The following is a 16,925-nucleotide window of genomic DNA, read 5'->3' as shown; positions in this document are numbered from 1 at the left end:
ACACACATAGCTCTGCCACATACATACACACATAGCTCTGCCACATACATACACACATAGCTCTGCTACATACATACACACATAGCTCTGCTACATACATACACACATAGCTCTGCTACATACATACACACATAGCTCTGCTACATACATACATACACACATAGCTCTGCCACATACATGCACACATAGCTCTGCTACATACATGCACACATAGCTCTGCTACATACATACATAGCACTGCTACATACATACACACATAGCTCTGCTACATACATACACACATATCCCTGCTACATACATACACACATATCCCTGCTACATACATACACACATAGCTCTGCTACATACAGACAGACACGCGCGGCTCTGGGGGGGGCATAAATCGGGGGTGGGGAGGGCACATACCGCTCAGGTCACGGAGGAGAGGGGGCCCACACAGCGCCGGAGGGACGCGCTGTGCTGGGGGTCGCTGGCTGGCACTGCAGCTCCTTCATCTGTGGGACTGAGCAGGACGCCGGTCGGTAGCTCCACCCACAGATGAAGTTCAAACCAGGAAGTCTGCGCACCTTAAAGGGACGGCGCCGCAGATTCCTGCCGAGCACTGCGGTCCTTGGAACTCGGCCCGGGGGCCGCAGAACTAAGGAGAGTGGGCCCCGGCCAAGGTGCACCAGAACTGACGAGGCCGAGTGGGCCCCCCCCGGCTCTCCAGGGCCCCGGCATTTGCCCGGGTATGCCGGGTGTTGACGCCGGCCCTGCTTGAACCTGCCTTCTCCACATCTTTCCCCCGCCTGTTAATAAATATACCCTTGTTGTTCACACCTCGTCTTGTGTACTGTAACCTACTCTGCACCGCAGTGGTACTCTCAGCCATCGCTTCAAGTGGCGGTGTGAGCAAGGTACGGTCACCAAGATGGAGGCAGCAGACAGCAACGGCGGGAACGCTAATGTTAATGGGGGGGATGTGGGCAATGGTGGAACCCCTGCAAGGACACTTCCAATGGGCACCATATTTAGTATGCTACCAAAATTCGATGGCAATAACATGGCACTGTGCGACTGGGTGTCCCGGCTGCAGAGCACCCTGAAAGTGTATAACATCGGCCCAGAGCTTGAGGTGGACATCGCTCTGACTGCCCTAGAGGGAGAAGCCCGTAGAAATGTCTGTCTACAACCAGAACCCACCCGTAGTACCCTGAAAGAGTTAGTTGGATTCTTGGAAGAGATCTATGGCGAGACTGCTAGCATGGGACATCTTCGCGCTAAATTTTTTTCGAGGCTGCAGCGGGAAGAAGAAGGGATCTCTTAGTATGCAACAGCACTACAAGAAGTGTTAGCGGAGGTCCAGAGAAAGGAGTCAGATGGACTCGGCGGCATAGGCTCTACCGACTGGATACTCCGGGAACAGTTTATTCTGGGATTGCATAGCGTATCCCTGGCAGAACGGGTCCGAGCGAATCCGGCTCTTACTTTTCGTCAAATCCTAACAGAAGCAGTAGCCCGAAGTAAAGAAGAAAGTTACGCATCTGGGGTGGTGCGGGTCCAAACCGCAACCTCCAGAGTGGACCCAAACCGCCAGGTGGGACTAGTCCAGGTGGTGCAAGATTTACAGAAATCTGTCCTCAACGTACAGGAGAAGCTGACCCAGATGGAGCAAAGAATGAGGGACTTGTCTAGTGAACATCCCTACCCAGCTGCACCCTCCTCCTTCCAACCTGGCCCATCATACTCACGCAATAATTCCTCGGCTCTACCAATGGGGGACTGGAGGCTGCAGGCTTCCTCTCATCAGCCACCAGAGGCAAGAGGTATTCCCCAGCGAGGAGAAGACATCCACTGCTGGGGATGTGGAGGTCGGGGGCATATTTCCAGTGGGTGCCGGAATAACACTCAAAGCCAACGGAAGCCATCGTTAAACTACTAACCCCCACAGTAGTGCGGCACTCTGCGGGGGAGGCGAGAAGGGAGGCTGCTCCGTATCATAACGAACATTTGATCGCTGGTTGTCCCATCCTACGTGCTGAATTCGAGAGTGTCCCAGTGAATTGCTTGATAGATACCGGGTCACAAGTGACGACGATGCCAGAAGCATACTTCAATCAACATTTCCAGACACTGGCCAGGCCAGAGAAAGAGACACTGATCCGGGTGATTGCGGCTAATCAACAACCGATCCCGGTCACAGGAGTTGTGTGGATGAATGTTCGAATCTGTGGGCAAGAAGTGGGGAGAAAAGGGATCCTACTAGTCCCCGAGCCCGTCAACGAAGATGTACCTGTAATATTGGGGATGAATGTCCTACGTGAATTAGATCAGATTATGTTCACCAAACGGGGACCCGGATACTGGAAGCAAGCTACTACACATAAGCCTACACAAGAAGCACTTCAACGGCTGATCCGCGTCTGTGGGACGCAGAAGAGTGTGCCAGCTCATCAGACGGTAGGAGTCATCAGGGCTCCTGGGAAGGAACCTATAATCCTGCCTCCCGGGCGAGAAAGTATATTACACCTCCCAGTGGGAACCTATCGCAATCTCGATGGGATAGAAGTGATTGTTCAGCCTGTAGCAACCGGAAGAGTGGACCAAGAAGTTATGATAGCTCGTACGGTAGCTGTGGTCCAACAAGGACGCGTCCCTATCAGAGCCTTGAATGTGGGCCCCGGTGAGGTCACCTTGCCTCGAGGGACGTATCTGGCCCTGGTGTATGTACATAAAGGCGAGGTGGTGAGTCATAAAGAGATATCCTTATCGCCGATAGAAGGTGCGGGGTGGACCCTAGCAGTTTCTGCGAGGGCCAAAGAGATGCCATCCCCAGAATGGAGTGGAAAGGCCATCCTCAATCAGATGGAAGTGGATGTGAAATTGCTGGGCCCTGAGTGGGTGCAAGCAGTAGAAGATATGCTGTGGGAGAACCAGGCCGCATTCGCTCGCCATGCTGAAGATTTCGGCTGCACTGAAGCCATCATGCATGACATACCGACCGGAGAAGCTCGTCCGATTCGAGAACGGTACCGACAGATCCCTCTCAAGATGTACCAAGAGGTAAAGACGTTACTGAAGCAGATGCTGGATTCAGGAATAGTGCAGGGCAGCCAGAGCCCTTGGGCGGCCCCGGTGGTACTCGTCAAGAAAAAGGATGGAACCATCCGGTTCTGTGTAGACTACAGGAAACTCAACGCTTGTACTGTCCGCGACTCGTACCCATTACCACGAATCGAAGAATCCTTGACGGCATTGGGGAAGGCCAAGTACTTCTCCACCTTGGATCTAGCAAGCGGGTACTGGCAAGTACCTGTGGCGGAAAAAGACAAAGCCAAGACCGCGTTCATCCTCCCGATGGGATTGTTTGAGTTTAACCGGATGCCCTTCGGACTCTCCAATGCTCCAGGCACGTTTCAACGGCTGATGGAAAAGTGCTTGGGAGACCTAAATTTTGAAGCGACCCTGATCTATCTGGATGACATCATCGTGTTCTCGGCCTCGTTCAAAGAACACCTTGACTGGCTTGGACAGGTACTCGGGAGACTACAGGCTCATAACCTGAAGGTGAAGCCCAAAAAATGCCACCTCTTCAAGAGAGAGATCGAGTACCTGGGCCACACAGTGTCACAAGATGGAGTCCTACCCTCCACAGAAAAGGTGGCGGCCATTCAGAAGTGGCCAGTCCCTCGAACGGTGAGAGAACTCAAGACATTTCTTGGACTCGCCGGGTATTACCGCCGGTTTGTCAAAGACTTCGCAAAGGTGACGGGTCCTTTGAACGAGCAGCTGAGGGGGACCGCCGGAGTGTCGAAGAACCAGGGCATCTCTTGGGCTCAGAGACAAGATGAGGTTTTTCAGGTTATGAAGAATGCCCTTACTTCAGCCCCGATCCTGGCCTATGCGGACTTCGACCGACCATTCCTGCTGTACACAGATGGTAGCCTTCATGGACTCGGTGCAGTATTGTCTCAGATGCAAAATGGATATGAGAGAGTCATTGGCTACGCCAGTAGGTCCCTGCGGGACAGCGAAAGAAACCCCCACAACTACAGCTCCTTTCGACTAGAGCTCCTGGCCCTAGTGTTGGCCATGACAGAGAAATTTGCTGGCTTCCTGACAGGAACCAAGATCCAGGTCCGGACAGACAATAATCCTCTGGCCCACCTTGAGAATACCAAATTGGGAGCCTTGGAAAAACTGTGGGTGGCTCGCCTTGCAAAGTTTGACTTTACCATCTGTTATCGCCCTGCTACCGAAAATGCAAATGCGGATGGGCTGTCAAGAGTGACGGTGGAGACCCCAGTGGGGGATCTCGATGAACGATTAGAGGAGGAAGAAACGCCAGACTTTAACAAGTTTGGGCCCTCGGTGGTTGCGTCTCAGTTAAGTAGGCAGGCTTGCACACTGCCCCGGTCCCTGGGGAGAACCAATGAAGAATGGGGACATGCTCAAGATGCAGACGAAGGGCTGCAACAGATGAAACACTGGGTAACTGAGAAGCAGAAGCCAGACAAACAAGAAAGGGCTAATCTGCATGCCGAGATGAAGAGTGTCTTACACCAGTGGGATAGACTGGAAGTTCGAGGATCAGTGTTATATCGTAAGAGACAACAGCCAAAAGACATATAGGCAAGATGGCAGGTGGTCATCCGCGGAAAAATGGCTCAAGAGGTAGCTAAGGAAGCTCACCAGTTTGGCGCTCACTTCGGACCTGCAAAGACCTACCAATGGTTACAGCAGTACGTGTACTGGCCAATGTTGGGGGTCTGTGGTGGAAGAGGTTTGCCGGCAATGTCGAGTATGCGACCTCATTAAAAGCAACGAACAAAGGGCACCCGTTTAGACCATACAGACCAAAGAACCGCTAGAACTGTTGATGATTGATTATCTCCTCGTGGGACACTCCGCTCGGGGACTACAATACTGTTTGGTTATGACCGACCATTTCTCCAAGTTCACTGTAGTCACCCCAACTAGAGATCAGACTGCTGAGTCGGCGGCACGGGCCATCTGCCAAGACTTCATCCGGGTGTATGGATGCCCGAAGCGGATCCATTCCGATCAAGGTGCATGTTTTCAAGGCAAGGTGATGGAGGAATTATGTCGTATGTATGGCATCGAGCGATCTCGGACTACACCTTACCACCCCCAAGGCAATGGAGCCTGTGAACGCTTCAACCGAACTCTACTTCAAATGCTGAGAACATTAGAGGAAGATAAGAAGGCATGTTGGCCGGATTACCTGGCAGAAATGGTCTGGACCTACAATAACCGAGTTCACTCCACTACAGGTTACACCCCATATCTACTGCTGTTTGGAAGAGTTGGGCGAGAAATCTTCGAGCTGAATTTGGAGCAGCCAGAGGATTTCATGGAACGAACTGTCACTTCGTGGGTGAAAGAACATCGACAACGATTACAGACGATACGTCGGTTGGCTTGTCAACAGCTACAGAAGAAGGAACATATGAACCCTAAACCGATTCAAGAGATACCGCTTCAACCTGGAGATCGAGTGTTAGTCAGAGAGAAACGCCCCAAGGGTAAACTGAGTGAAAGATGGGAAGTTCAACCCTACAGAGTAATCAAACGGGTGTATGCTGATGGCCCGGTCTACAAGGTGCAAATTGAGAATGGAGCGTCCGGCCCTAGAGTACTAAACAGAAATATGTTGCGACCATGCCGGTCTGAAGCTCTTTCTTATCCAAGATCTCCTGCAGTCTCTGCCCCACTCCCTGAACTTACGTCATCCGTGTGTGAAGTCGATGATGACTGGTGGACAGTCCCCGATGCAGGGGGGGACCCTCAGGCTTCCGGAAATGGAGATCCCATGGATGAGGCACTACCGCCACGGGAAGAAGAGACCAGCCAAGATTCCACTGCGGCTCCCACAGCAAGTGTTCCTCTGGAAGCTAGCCAAGCCTGGCCTGATAGTCAAGATCTTAGAAGATCTAAGAGGTCTACTGCAGGGGTTCCACCAATCCGATATGTTGAACGGTGTACTAGGTCTGCTGTACTGCCATTGTTGTGTCCTCTACAGGTGGTGTATGCACATTGAACCTTCCTTGATTACACGGTGGGCTCGAAGCTGTGATGGCTGAGGACGACCATCATTAAGTGGGGAGGCATATTGGGGGGTGTTACTGCTATGGACAATAAGAAACACGCTGCCACTTTAAGAGACAGAAACCTCCCCGTGTCTGGGGGTAATGGAATATTCTGCTCCCCCTGCAAAAAGTGTGCTAATGGACAGCCCGAGTGTAAGAAGAGAAGTGAGGGTCTGTTTTTCCTTTGGATGCGTGTGAAGGAACACATAGCCGGTGTGTCTCGGAGGATTGGAGTTTTCTTCTGAATCGAGAGAGAGACTCACAGATCCCAGGGAACCAGCAAGGAATCTGAAGCAAGAAGAAGATTTTGATCCCCTCAATCCAGCCCAGGAGACGGGCGCACCTTCGGATGAGACTGTTGTTGGGGGGCCCCCGGGACTGGACCCACGTCCCCAGCATCACTGTGAGTTGAATATTGTGCACATACTAGGGGCTACAGTAGGCTTCAGTAGGTAGAACACGGCATCCGTGTGGCCTGTTTAGCAGAGGCCAGAGAGGTTACGTGTAGGGTAGCATTGTACCTGACTTTTTTTGTGTTTCTTGAACCTGTAATAGTTGGAGTACTGTGCTATTGAGCGGACCAGCTAGAGAATACAAAAGTGTTGTTAAATTACGTTTTGCCACTGTATACCCCGTGCTTGAACCTACCTTCTCCACATCTTTCCCCCGCCTATTAATAAATACACCCTTGTTGTTCACACCTCGTCTTGTGTACTGTAACCTACTCTGCACCGCGGTGGTCCTCTCGGCCATCGCTTCATTCTCATCTGCCTCTCTCAATGTTCTGTCTAGATTCCCATCTGCCTCTCTCAATGTTCTGTCTAGATTCTCATCTGCTTTTCTCAATGTTCTATCTAGATTCTCATCTGCTTCTCTCAATGTTCTGTCTAGATTCTCATCTGCTTCTCTCAATGTTCTATCTAGATTCTCATTCGCTTCTCTAAACGTTCTGTCTAGTTTCTCATCCTCTTCTCTCAATGTTCTGTCTAGATTTTTATCTGCTTCTCTCAATGTTCCATCTAGATTTTCATCCGCTTCTTTCAATGTTCCATATTGATTCTCTTCCTCTTCTCTATGTTAGTCTATGTTCTAATCCATTTCTCCTAATGTCCCAACTAAATTGTCATCCACTTCTCTCAATGTTCCATCTAGTTTCTCATGCACTAGATTCTAATCTGCTTCTCCCAATGTCACAACCAGATTCTTATCCTCTTCTCTCAATGTTCTATCAAGATTCTCATCCGCTCCCTCAATGTTTTGTCTAGATTATCATCCGTTTCTCTCAATGTTCTGTCTAGATTCTCATTCTCTTCCTCAATGTTCTGTTTAGATCCTCATCTGCTTCTCTAAATGTTCCATCTAGATTCTCTTCCTCTTCTCTCAATATTCCATATAGATTCTCATCCACTTTTCCCAGTGTCCCAATTACATCCCCATTTACTTTTCTCAATGTTCTGTCTAGATTCTCATCCTTTTCTCTCAATGTTCCATCTAGACTCTCATCTGCCTCTCTCAAAGTTCTGTCTAGATTCTCATCTGCTTCTCTCAATGTTCTGTCTAGATTCTCATCCGCTTCTCTCAATGTTCTGTCTAGATTCTCATCCTCTTCTCTCAATGTTCCATCTAGACTCTCATCCGCTTCCCTCAATGTTCTGTCTAGATTCTCATCCGCTTCTCTCAATGTTCCATCTAGATTCTCAGCCGCTTCTCCTAATGTTCTGTCTAGATTCTCATCTAAAAGATTTCTCCAATCCAGTGATATTAAGCAACTGCAGAAATTTTGCTGAAAAACCCCTTTAAGGAATTCAGATTTTAAGCCCCACTCGAAGCAATGACTGAGGAAAGAGAGGACGACTATCTTTGTGCATTGCTGTAGGAGACACAAAATATATGCACCAGGAATTCATATAATGATGGATGAGAACTTTGGAAACTCTTATGGTAATTTGAGAGATCAATTCATAAATGTAAAAAATATCTTTCAACATTTGTTATATTTTTTAATCCTGACAAATCTGTAGTTTCTGAATGTGACATTTAACTTTTCCAATGCAGTGAACAAATTTTGATTGCAGCTAGATCAGCCCTTGACATTACCAGTCAGTATCACATCTACAGTATAATTGTAGGCGTTATGTGGAAGTAAAATCTTTGTCTAAAGATCAGATATTCTAAGAACAAAGATAACACCTCTGCTACTTTCATTTCAGCTTCAGAGATAAAAGGAGAATTTAAAGCAGTTTCCCGAAGACAAAAAAATGAGCAAAGTAAATAACCAGTTCCCATAACACATGAAAGACGGGATTATCTCCAAACTAATGCCATGTGCAGAACATTCCAGACACAGCACCGCAAACACAGACATGTCAATGTCATACACAACAGAAGAACATTTATGCTCAATGTGGATCTCTTTATTTTGTTACCATGTTTTCCAACTTTTTTCCCCTTATCCCATCCAATCAAGATATTTTTATAGTAAGGAAAATTGAAGCCTGTTCTTGCCCCATGGAAAAAGGTGGCGACTTTCGTCCCATAGAATTATGCTCATTGTGTCGCCATCCTCTTTGGAGACTTAAAGAGGATGATAACTTCTTCTGGCTTTAGCCTCCTCTGCTCCCAGGTGCTTCCACCATGACTTTCGTGTAACTACTAGTTTATAGGGTCTTGTGGTAGCACTATGCAACACATTTGACTCTATAAAATCACCACAGATCTGGGGACTTAAGAAGAATAAATAAAGCAATGTCACTGACCAATAATATGCTAGATTTGACATGAAAACCTCTGTGACCACATCAACTCAAAAGTTTTCCCACTGTGAGATCATCACTAACAGGTTACCCTCCTGCTCCAACTCCTAACAACCCTCCCTGATATGAACCCTTTGTAGCACCCTACCCTTTGATATAATACCTTGCATTGGCGCACAGGTAACCTCCCCTCCAGTCTATATCCTATGTCCTATGTCCCTGCCAATCTCCCTCACAAAGCCATCAGTGATGTTGCCAAGGTGGTTGTGTCACACTAACTGTATTAGTATAGCCTTAGAGGTGGCCCAACACAACCTTTGCATGGACAACTCTTACTTTCTATTTTAACTGCAGTGGTTGGCTATCAACTATGTATCTTGGTGCAAAATTTTACTGATGTCTCCATCTGTCACACCCAACCTGTGTCTTCATCACCTGTAACATCACCGCACCCTCCCTAGCTTTAAGTGACATTTAAGGCAATGTTTCAGTGAATAAATGTACTGGACCTCAATAGGAGACCCAATAACAGATGCTGTTGACATCCTCATCGGTGAGGTCACCAGTAGTGGTTAGTCTTATGACCCAATAAGAAGCCTTAAAGAAGTCATATGTCCCTGCCAAGTGCCACCTCTGGTCTAACGTCATGTGGAAAGAACAAGTCTCATAGCTAAATTCATAGGGCTGGCACCTCTAGTAGTGTCATTACCCAACATGCCTTCTTCTGTGATGCCATCAGTGTTATCAACAACAGATCATTGACCTTGACCATTTTAACTTCTTGATCTCTGCTATAACAGTTATGAAATCACTCCTCTGATATCTTCAATTCTGACGCATCATCACACATACTGGTGCCCTATAGAGTTCACACCAATTTATGGCAACACCTGTGACATTACCACTCAAGTCTCCTATCTCACCGCATTTCTAGGGCATTTAGGTCCATATACAGTAGACTAAACTTAAGGGAACACGCTGACCTAGACAAGATTGGCCGACAGTCTATTGTGTAGGGTGGCAATTCACAAAATGTCATTGTCTGTTATGATGTCCAACTCTCTATCATGACTCCTATGGCATCACCACTCCTGCGACATCATTAAGTGCACTAATGTAAACTAGGGATCCACCAATCTATGTAAACAACTCTTCCCTGATATGTCCCCTCCCCATTACATCATATTTTTTTAATGCAAAATAGCATAAGCATAACCAATTTTGCCATCTGGTTCAAGGAACAGACCGGCCAAAATCAGAACTGTAGGTAAATTTAATCTGATTAATCCCTCCTTATAGCAGATTATCATCCCCTATTCGAATAGCAACACATCACGCGCTTCCTCCCGCAAAGTTTTCTCATAAGCACTAGTCCCATTCTACTTTTCTCTTTCCCTCCGATCAATAGCAGCTTCTCACTGTCCCGCAAGAATAGTCTTCTCCTTCCATCCTTCTCACATCCTGCCTACCTCTACATATATCAACAGCACATTTATTCAATTTCGTTCTTTGTAGCCACTCACCATTGGGCAAATAATGGGTTTAATTGAAACTCTGCCCACGAGTAAATGAGGAGTTTTAAGGGGCCCATGGTACAGCAGGGGCTTAAACTTGAAGTTACTTGTGTCTCTGACTTTTATGCTAAATTTTATTTACTGATCCAGTCTACTGCTGCATTTAATACTCAGATTGGGAATTTAACTTGTCTTTGATCTCTGCCCAGTGCCCAACCTAATCCACACTGCCATAGGTATTATTGGAAGTGATCCCTTCATGTTCCCAGAATGCACATCACAAAAGTGATGGTAATACAGCCTTACTGCTGTATTATGATAATCTTTAATGGAGAACCATTGGGGAAAAATTTATATATAGTAGCAAATAGCAATTGATCAAATTTAAAGGGGTTGTTGAATAGATAAAAAATATTAAAAAAGAATCCCAGACTGGTTAAAAACATAAAAGAAGAAATATTTACCCTTACTATCTCCCAGAACTCCTGGTCTTTACTTCCTAGCTGTCACAGGGTATGATGGGATCACTAGGAATAGGGGAGCTTGAAATGCCACTCAGGCTATGGGATCCCTCGTTGACTCTGATCTCAAAGATACGTCTGAAGGTTACCATGTTTGGCCGCCTTCCTTACCCTAACTCCTGAATAACCCTGGTCTAGTGGCTCCCCTCCCTCCAACCAGGAGAGGGCCGGGACAGGAGTGATTAAACCCACACAAATAAACAGATGGAGTATAAAACTAAAACTCAAACTCACAGCAATCACTCACAGAGGTATAGACAATATGTGATCAGGAGGAAACTAAAGGAAGGGAAAAAATAATCAGACAACAAAAGTATTTCCACAACATACCAAACAGCACACAGAAGATCACCAGCAACTGGATAACAAAGCACAAGGAATGGGATCGCATAAGCTATTATCAGCATGGGAGAACAGGCTCCACCATCTTAAAAAGGGTGGAGGTGACCGTGATAGGTCTCCGGCAATATGTGACTCAAGCAGTAGTCCACAGGCTAGCAGAAATTAACTCCTGCAAGTCTGATCACTAACAAGAACACAGCTGGTCAACGCCTGAGCTTGTCTGTGCAACTCAAAAGCAGCATCATGTGGAGTGACAGACTCTGCTATGCGAACAGCATCAGATGTAGTCCTAACACTCGGTGAGTTTTGAGCCAGGCACCGTGTGACACTGGCCCTGTGTCAAACGGCAGGAAATGAAGGTACGTCAAATGTGAGGCTAGTGATTGGCTGAGTGGGCTTTTCCTGTGTTCTCCAATGTGTCCAGTCACAACTAGGACTTTGTTTGATTTTTTTTAAACAAATCAAAGCCATTGAAAAAATATATTTATCCACTGATCAACCCCTTTAAGCTTTCATTCAGCTACTCTATAACTACTTAGTGATCCTTAAACATTACATATTGTTTTTATGTGTAAACAAATTAATAAGGTATATGTAAAGGATAAACACTGATGGATTATGACTTTCATCAAACTAGTACATCTAGTTTTAATCCCACAATAATCTATGTATTTATGTGATTCCCGGCTGCAGGATCAGTATTCAGTATAGCACAGGGATTAATATACTGGATTAAAAGCAGTTGTACTTAATTCCACCAACATTACAAATAATTCACCGCAATATCCCAATAGATACCTATACTGCATGTTACATAATACCCTAATTAGCAAACTTGCGGTATAGAGAGTAGTCCTGCAGCACAGCTTGTCCTTGACTAGGCTCACAGTAACAGGTAGAGTCAAGAAGAGAACAGGGGTCTAAAAATCTTTTGCAAATGTTCTCATGTTAGATTTTTCATCATTTTATTCTAACCATTGAGTGATATTTATTAATATATTTATTTTCTACTAGCTGTACTACCCGGCTTTGCCCGGGTTAATAACTGCTGTTAACAAAATAGAATGTATTAACAAACATGTATTCTGCACACAAAAACCACAAAACAAATAGAAATGTAATTATTAAAAGGCAAAAATTAAGTAATAGAAGCATTTCACAACATATATTTCAACACCCCAGATATTCCACACAGATTTAAATAAATTGGCCAAGTAATGTGCTCGGTCTGCCTCTGTCCCCTTTCTGCCTCTGTCCCCCGTCTGCCTCTGTCCCCCATCTGCCTCTGTCCCCCGTCTGCCTCTGTCCCCTGTCTGCCTCTGTCACCCGTCTGCCTCTGTCCCCCGTCTGCCTCTTTCCCTGTCTGCCTCTTTCCCCGTCTGCCTCTTTCCCCGTCTGCCTCTTTCCCCGTCTGCCTCTTTCCCCGTCTGCCTCTTTCCCCGTCTGTCTCTTTCACCTTCTGTCTCTTTCACCTTCTGTCTCTGTCTGTCTCTTTCACCTTCTGTCTCTGTCTGTCTCTTTCACCTTCTGTCTCTATCTCTCTGTCTCTTTCTATCCGTCTCCCCACCGACATCTTATTACCTCACATATAAGCTTCTTATACTATGAATGTGTTTTGTTCCTATAGCAACCACTCGCAGTTCCTACTAATAACCTGTAGTTCCAGGCTCCATTTACTTTAATGGAGGCATGTTTTTTGGAGAGTAACTGTAAAACGTGGGGTTACATTTTCCTGTCAAAACATAGTCTACGATGTTCCCTGGGTCACATGTGGTATCTGTGCAAAATTTCGTGATTGTAAATGCGACGGTGCGGATACACTTTTCGTTTCACTTTTTCCCCATTATGTAGATAGGGGCAAAATTGATTGGTAAATTGGAACGCGCGGGGTTAAAATTTCACCTCACAACATAGCCTATGAAGCTCTCGGGGTCCAGACGTGTGAGTGTGCAAAATTTTGTGGCTGTAGCTGCGACGGTGCAGATGCCAATCCCGGACACACATACATACACACACACACACACACACACACACACACATTCAGCTTTATATATTAGATAACAAAGATTTTGATTCAGCATTTTATCAAAAACACTTTTCGGTAACCAACATAAATTGGGGAGTCCTAATCAGATGATGGTACAATCATCCAAATGATGTTGTAAAGTAAAACAATCAGGTCAACCTACAATTGCAAAGCCAAAAAGTAAAACAAATCGCTTTGTATCCTCCATGAAATGCAAATAAACTGATGCCCCTCTTGCACTTAGGCCCACTTCACATGTCCATGATAAAAACGCATGTTTTTCACGGTCCGTGGTGTGGGTGTGCATGTGTGTGCATGTTCAGTGTGTGTGCGTTCAGCTGTGCTGCCAGTGTGCTCTCCATGTGCTATCTGTGATAGCACATGGACAGCAGGAACTTCTATACTCACCTCTCCCCGGCACTGCTGTCTCCGGCGCTGCTGCTTCTGGGTCCGTGGTGCAGTGACAACGGACAACATACGTACCAGAACTATGGATGTGTGAAAGAGGCCTTAGGCAGTTTTATTCCCTATGGTTATCATGCATGTTAGGGAAGTTCTTAATTTTTTTCCCCCATTTTCCAAGGAGGATGAAAGCGGATAATGAAATGCAGAGTAGTCTTTTTCAGACACCAGGTGGTGAAGTATTGAGATCCTCTGATCACACGGCATGTCTATTCTCTTCGGACTGCTCCAGAGTCCAGATATCATGTCATATTATAAAAATATTTGTAGATTTTGGAAGTATTATTGAGAGGGATAATTTTGTTAATAAGGTCTTCATGTTCCCAAAAAATTCTAAACTCCAGTTAACTGTCACGAGTGTGTCATAGCTGATGTGATCCCGGGATGATCTGGGATCAGAAGGACACTGCATATATTTGTTCCTCTTTAGCGCCCATTTGTGGTTTACCCTGAGTTGGAGCATATTTAATTCCATCTGGTGCTGAAGGGGTTAAGGTTCCTTTCTATCCTGACAGGTAGTTGTAACCTCAGCTGCAGCCACTCCATTCTGCTATAAATATCCACTCCTCACTCCTACCATTGTCGGCTATACTATACTGTTGACTCTCAAGGAGCCTCTCTCTTGTAGAGCTTAGGTGTGCATTTCTGTTGTAGCTGGGACGTTTCCTGCTGTAGAAGCTGTGCAGTTATATTTGTTGTGTCTTTTCCGTCCTGTTTGTCTTACCGCCCTCGTGTTGTCTTATTACAATGGTGGAGCTAGCTTCTCATTGGCCTTCAAACTAAACAGGATGAATTCAGGCCATCAAGGGCCTAGGCACGTGACGGTACATGGGGGAAAGGACATGTTAGGGAATGCAGGGATCGGTCTCGAGTGAGTGTTAGGAGGTGACCCCGCTCCCCTCTCCATAGCGCCAGGGACTTCCATTGTATTGCTTCCCTAGTTTTCCCTCTGTTTTGCGCCACTCGCCAGGAGTGTACCCAGCGTGACACCTGCAGCCACATCATGATGTTAGGCCAGTCCATTCGAAGGACAAACATCAGTGTTTCCAGAAAAAGATGGTTGTGTTGGGTCTATGTTAGTAAGGCCTCTGCCACACTCACGTGAAAATCATGCACGTGCCGCAAGACACGTATTTTCCCTGCGTGTTGCGTGTGGTAACTACGTATCTCCGGTACGTGCGGTCCACGTGTGTTCTCCGTGTGCTATCCACGATAACACACGGAGAACCAGTAATTTGCATACTCACGTGGTCGTTGCTGCTGTCCAGAGTTCTGCTCTTCGGCTCCAGCCCCGCCCACTCCCCGCTGATGCTGCTTCCAGCCGAGTGGAGGGGCGGAGATCAGCAGCCGTGACATCACGCCCACCTCCATAATACGCTCATAATGAGTGGCGGACGGCAGCAACTGTTTGGAGCGGAAGATTCTGCAGGGCTGAAGGAGGTGAGTATGTGTTTTTTTAAATTTTAAAATAATGTCACGTGTTTCTCCGGCGCGTTTCACACGGGACTGCATCCACACTACATCCGTGTGGTACGGGTGCGTTCCGTGTGACACCCGTTATGCCAGAATAAACGTGGACATGTCGGCGTGAGGAACACACGGACACACGTAAGTACGGAATGGACACACGTAAGTACGGAACGGACACGCGTTCCGTTCCAAAATACTTACGTGTGTCCAAACCATTAGGAAATCATATGTCCACGTGTGTACGTGTCTCCGGTACGTGAAAAAACTGCCAAACCCGTACCGGAGGCACGAACGTGTGACAGAGGCGTAAAACTGTTTTGTGCACCAATGCAGAGATTCAAAACTAAAGAGATACAATTATCTCTTAGTGGAAGGTGTCCATAGAGAGCAGAACTCAGCGTGTGAGGCATAAGGCAAATCATGTGTCCTGACAAAGAGTAAAACTCTCTGCATAAACAAACTCGATGAGTGGACATGCCCAAGCACAATGGCACATGTCTGCCTTGTCTCCACACACCTGGAGAACATCACCTCTGGCTTAAAGGGAATCCGTTGCCCTTTTGAGTTTTTTTTAGTTATTACCATGGGCATACAGGTGGCATAGAGCTGAAAGTAGCCATACCTATATGCCTCCTGGATGAGGGGTCGTTTTGAAAAATCATCTTTGATTTCTTCTGTCTTCCAGGCTATGGGGTGTGCGCTGCCCAGAAGATAAGCTGAACCTCGGTCTTCATTATACAGGATTCCGCCTCCCCTTCTCTTCCCTGGTGTCCCTCTGACGTCAGGTGCGCGGCCGGAAATCTAGCGCCTGCGCATCCTGCCTGCCGTCCCTACTCTGCACTGTGAAGTCGCAGTGACTCCGAGCCACAGCGATGCCAGACAGCATACTATATGCTGAAAAATGGAATAGCCATAGGAAAAAAAAAAATATTTGCAGAAGAAGGTGAATGTTTGCACCCATGGAAGCGCCCACAAACTGTATATAATATTCCCTTTCGAACAGAAAATAATTGTGTGTTGATAAATATTCCAAAACCATGATAATGAATTCAGTAAATCCGTCCCATATAATGAATACTGATCCAAAAATTAGGACACAGCTTTCAATCCCTGATCATGAGGTGTGCAAGAATATAAAGACTCCACATCCCAATTTAGCCAGGAAAACTCTGAGTTCCATTATATTTTTCCAAAATATTAAGGACATGTTTAGTGTCCTGAAGAAATCCAGGAGAAAATGGTACGGCTGTAAAATGGAGTCCACTTACTGGCACAAATTCACTTTCAAAGAACTGATTCTGGCTGCAATAGGTCTCATAGGTGGCAGGAATTTTCTGGGAGATACAGTACAGACCAAAAGTTTGGACACACCTTCTCATCTCTAGAACAACTGTTAAGAGGAGACTTTGTGCAGCAGGCCTTCATGGTAAAATAGCTGCTAGGAAACCACTGCTGAGGACAGGCAACAAGCAGAAGAGACTTGTTTGGGCTGAAGAACACAAGGAATGGACATTAGACCAGTGGAAATCTGTGCTTTAGTCTGATGAACCCAAATTTGAGATCTTTGGATCCAACCACCCTGTCTTTGTAGAAAAGGTGAACGGAGGGACTCTACATGGCTGGTTCCCACCGTGAAGCAGGGAGGAGGAGGTGTGATGGTGTGGGGGTGCTTTGCTGGTGACACTGCTGGGGATTTATTCAAAATTGAAGGCGTACAGAACCAGCATCGCTACCACAGCATCTTGCAG

Source organism: Anomaloglossus baeobatrachus, chromosome 7 (genome assembly GCF_048569485.1).
Source record: "Anomaloglossus baeobatrachus isolate aAnoBae1 chromosome 7, aAnoBae1.hap1, whole genome shotgun sequence".
In the NCBI taxonomy this organism is placed as follows: Eukaryota; Metazoa; Chordata; class Amphibia; order Anura; family Aromobatidae; genus Anomaloglossus; species Anomaloglossus baeobatrachus.
This window is presented reverse-complemented; position numbering follows the sequence as displayed.